The sequence below is a fragment of the Staurois parvus genome, unplaced genomic scaffold (assembly GCF_062004578.1).
Source record: "Staurois parvus isolate SC_StPar_1 unplaced genomic scaffold, SC_StPar_1.0 ptg000903l, whole genome shotgun sequence".
In the NCBI taxonomy this organism is placed as follows: Eukaryota; Metazoa; Chordata; class Amphibia; order Anura; family Ranidae; genus Staurois; species Staurois parvus.
In genome coordinates this window covers 3,362,901-3,367,805 of record NW_028318699.1, presented here as the reverse complement: position 1 = coordinate 3,367,805, position 4,905 = coordinate 3,362,901, and the positions used below count along the sequence as shown (strand labels likewise).

Genomic DNA, 4,905 nt, shown 5'->3' with positions numbered 1-4,905 from the left:
GGAAGGGTCATTAATAATCATAAAACTCATCAAAGCTAAGAGGTTATTGAGCTATTTCGGGAGCTGTTCCAACTTGAACTTGTGATATCTATAGAATTGCCTGCATGTAAAATCAATATATAAAACAAATAACACACTTGTAGGCTAATAGTTCATATATTCACCAAAAAAAAAAAAAATCTATGTAGCTCAGCCTTTTTCAACCAGGGTTCTGTGGAACCTAATGCAGGCCATTGACGGGTCTTTATCGGCCATTTTTTCGTCCGAAAAACGAAACATCGTTTGTTCGTTAAACCAACTTAACCACCAATGATTACGAAAATTGGCCGACCAAGTCATAAAATTCATCACATGTAACAGGAAATTATGTCATTTTTGACCTTTCAGGCCCTCCCGTGCTATAAAGAGATGCTGATGGAACGAACCATCTGTAGATATTGTACGAAAATGCCCAGCAACATCTCCAAAAGAAAAATTGCCATAATGGTGCTTGGCTTTGTAGCACTGGAGGAGCAAAAAAAGAAAAAAAAAAGGAAGAGCAGAGTATGGTCGAGAGGCTGGCTTCTTCAATGGGCCATGTTTTCCCACATGAACCTGCTTTCAAATTTAAAAGAAAACTATCCGGACGATTACAAAAACTATCTAAGGATGTCACAGCAGTCGTTTGAGCTCCTCCTAAACATGGTTGGACCCAGCAGTGGACTGACCATTTGGAAACTCGGGCACTGCCCAAGGGCCCGGGGTCAGTAGGGGGCCCCATGAGATGCCCCTGGTACCTTTTTCATAGGCTTTTTTGAGTTTGGCCAAGGACACAGGGGCCCCATGATCCCCTATTGCCCGCGGGCCCCATGAGTTGTCAGTCCGCCCCTGGTTGGACTACACATCAAGAAGACAGACTCTTGCATGCGCAAATCCATCAGCACTGAGGAAAGATTCATAGCAACCCTCCGTTACCTAGCAACGAGAAGATCCTATGAAGACCTCAAGTTTTCAACTGGTATATCAGCACAGTCCTTGGGTAGGATAACCCCAGAAACCTGTGCAGCAATATCCAATGTGTTGAAAGGTGACTATTTGAAGGTGTTTATTATATAGACATATATATGACCGAAAGATTAGAACTTTTTTTAAACAAAACTGTTCTCTCCTCTTTCAGCTTCTGCACACTTCTTTGTATGGCTCTGCTTATCTGAGCCATACAAACCAGTGTGCTTACAGTGAAAAACACTCACAGCATATAATGTGCAACAGCACACAGGTAACCATTTGATCACCCCACATGTTAACCCCTTCCTGCCCATTGCCATTAGTACAGTGTCAGTGCTTCCTATTAGCACTATAACACTGTATTGTTGTCAATGGAGATGTTTGGGACACCAAGTCCGTTCCTGCCGGTGTCAGAATGGCCACCCCAGTCCTGCACTCCTGTTATAAGTCACTGATTGATGCCATTCCAATTTTAAAAAGTTTTTTAAAAATATCCATGATATTGATATGGATATTGTAATATCCATGTTCATTTCATATCCAAATTGTCAGTGTATTTATAATTATAGAACCATTCCCCTACCTTCATACCCCCCCCCCCAAAAAAAATAAGCACCAGTGATCAAATACCACAGAAAGGCCAGGTCAGGAAGAGGAGGATAAATCCTCTGGAGTGTAATATTATATAATGAATAATTAAAAATTAGCAAAAAAAGAATCAATCAAAAATTTTACAACAATTTACAAGTTTATTATTCGAATTACAAAAAAAAATAATCAATTCGAAATTTTGAACAGTGCACATAACATATGTATCAACATAAAAACTTTTTCACAGATTAGTGTAGTTCACATCTTGAGACCATGAACTCTGTAATTGTTCTGGCATTTGCCAGTTTTGATTGCTTTGGGTGGTAGACATATGGCGTTGTGGGTCCCTAGACGTAGTATGGGTGGGCCTATTTTGTAATACATGGGGCATAAAGTGATATTGGTTTTGAATACCCTGTGATGGATGGGGTTTAGCAACACTTGTTTGTTCAGACATCTGTCTGGAACCAAGGGGATTATAATCTACAATTTTTGTGTCATACGTTGCCTGTTCCCTTTGCCCGATTGGTAATAGTTTATAAATTAGGGGGTCAAATTTGCCATGTCATAATCGCTTGTTCTTCTTTTTTTCCTCTGTTAACTGGCAATGCTGGGCTGGCTCTTTCTTGTGTACCTTCACTTTCCTATACCAAAAAAGTAGTGAAAATATGTTTAATGTTCCAGAAACACACATTAAAATATTTCTATCTTTTACAGTTTCCAAGTAGCGCTCAAGAATGGCTGCAGACCGCCAAAGAATTTCAAGACCTTCGGAACTTTCCGAACTGTGGCGATGCCATAGATGGAAAACATGCGCATCACACCCCCTGCACATTCTGTATCATATTACTGCAATTACAAAGACTTCTTCAGCATCATCCTGTTGGCCATTGTAAATGCAAAATATGAATTCCTCTACCTTGATATTGGTAAAAATGGCCGAAATTCTGATGGAGGTGTTATGGAGCATACTGAGTTCCTACAAAGAATGAAGGGTGGACTTCTAAATCTTCCCACATTAGCTGAGACAGTTGAAGGACTGAATTTTGTCTTTGTTGGAGATGATGCGTTTTCTTTGCATGATCATATGTTGAAACCATTTCCATGGAGAAATATGACTCATGAACAAAAAGTGTTCAACTACCGGCTGTCAAGAGTTGAAAATGCATTTGGTATAATGGCAAGTCGGTTCCGCATTTTCCACACTCTCATCAATGTGGACATAGACACAATTGATGTAATTGTGCAGAGCTGCTACTTGCTTCATAATTTTTTGAGGCGTACTACCATGACCTATATGTCACCAGTATCACTGGATAGAGAAGATCTCTTAAGTGGTGAACTTCTGCTTGGAGAATGGAGAAATGATAATGGTGGCCTAGAAAATTTGGTTCGTGCACAACCTGTTTTGCCAACATTGACAGCTCGGCAAAACCGTGTGAATTATATGCATTATTTTGTGGGGAATGGTGCAGTGCAGGGGCGGACTAACAACTCATGGGGCCCCCAGGCAAAAGGGGATCATGGGGCCCCTGTGTCCTTGCCCAAACTCAAAAAAGCCTATAAAAAAGGTACCAGGGGCATCTCATGGGGTCCCCTACTGACCCCGGGACCCTCGGGCAGTGCCCAAGTTTCCAAATGGTCAGTCCGCCCCTGGTGCAGTGTCCTGGCAGGATAATGTGGTGTAAATATATATATATATACTACATCTGAATTGATGATGCTGTGCATGCGTAAAATTTGTATGTGTGTGTATATAACTATTAAATATATTTGTGAGATTTGTGGTCAGTGCTTTAATTGTACATTTTCAGGATACATACGTTTATACATTGCAAAGATAGATGTTTTACTTCAATTACCTGGGTCTCTGGGATCTCAAGTTCCAACTGTGATTGTGGTTAGAGATGAGTGAATCGAACTTGGCGAAGTGGAATTCGTTTCGAATATTAGGAAAAAATTGATTCGCATCGAATCCGAATTTTAGCAAACTTCGGGTGCACGAATCGAATTTTTCCCGATCAGCCGGCAAAAGTGTCACTGCAGAGAGCTCCGCTATTTCTGACAGTTCTCTGACAGTTCTGACAGTTCATTTACAGCGGTTAAAACATTGTATCTATTTGTTTCCATTTAGGATACAGATGTTTTTATTCGGAAATAAATAGATACAATGTTTCAACCGCTGTAAATGTGAAGGAACTGTCAGAGAACTGTCGGAAATAGCGGAGCTCTCTGCAGATACACTTTTTGCTGTACTGGAATACTTCTTCTTTTCATTCTTCTTCTTCTTTTCATTCTTCTTCTTCTTCTTCTTTTCATTCTTCTTCTTCTTCTTTTCATTCTTCTTCTTCTTCTTTTCATTCTTCTTCTTCTTTTCATTCTTCTTTTCATTCTTTTCATTCTTCTTTTCATTCTTCTCATTCTTCTTTTAATTCTTCTTTTCATTCTTTTCATTCTTCTTTTCATTCTTCTCATTCTTCTTTTAATTCTTCTTCTTCTTTTCATTCTCTTCTTCTTCTTTTCATTCTTCTTTTCATTCTTCTTCTTCTTCTTTTCATTCTTCTTCTTCTTCTTTTCATTCTTCTTTTCATTCTTTTCATTCTTCTTTTCATTCTTCTCATTCTTCTTTTAATTCTTCTTTTCATTCTTCTCATTCTTCTTTTCATTCTTCTCATTCTTCTTTTAATTCTTCTTCTTCTTCTTTTCATTCTTCTTTTCATTCTTCTTCTTCTTCTTTTCATTCTTTTCATTCTTCTTTTCATTCTTCTCATTCTTCTTTTAATTCTTCATTTCATTCTTCTTTTCATTCTTCTCATTCTTTTTTTAATTCTTCTTCTTCTTTTCATTCTTCTTCTTTTCATTCTTCTTTTCATTCTTCTTCTTCTTCTTTTCATTCTTCTTCTTCTTCTTTTCATTCTTCTTTTCATTCTTCTTCTTCTTCTTTTCATTCTTCTTCTTCTTCTTTTCATTCTTCTTTTCATTCTTTTCATTCTTTTCATTCTTCTCATTCTTCTTTTAATTCTTCTTTTCATTCTTTTCATTCTTCTTTTCATTCTTCTCATTCTTCTTTTAATTCTTCTTCTTCTTTTCATTCTTCTTCTTTTCATTCTTCTTTTCATTCTTCTTCTTCTTCTTTTCATTCTTCTTCTTCTTCTTTTCATTCTTCTTTTCATTCTTCTTCTTCTTCTTTTCATTCTTCTTCTTTTCATTCTTCTTCTTTTCATTCTTCTTCTTCTTCTTTTCATTCTTCTTTTCATTCTTCTCATTCTTCTTTTCATTCTTCTCATTCTTCTTTTCATTCTTCTTTTCATTCTTCTTTTCATTCTT

The 4,905-nt window shown here is 37.4% G+C and overlaps 1 pseudogene; it reads left to right on the top strand.

Annotated features, from left to right (window-relative positions):
- Positions 1-447: 447 nt before the first annotated feature.
- On the top strand, positions 448-3,266 carry LOC149442199 (uncharacterized; annotated as a pseudogene).
- Positions 3,267-4,905: the final 1,639 nt, after the last annotated feature.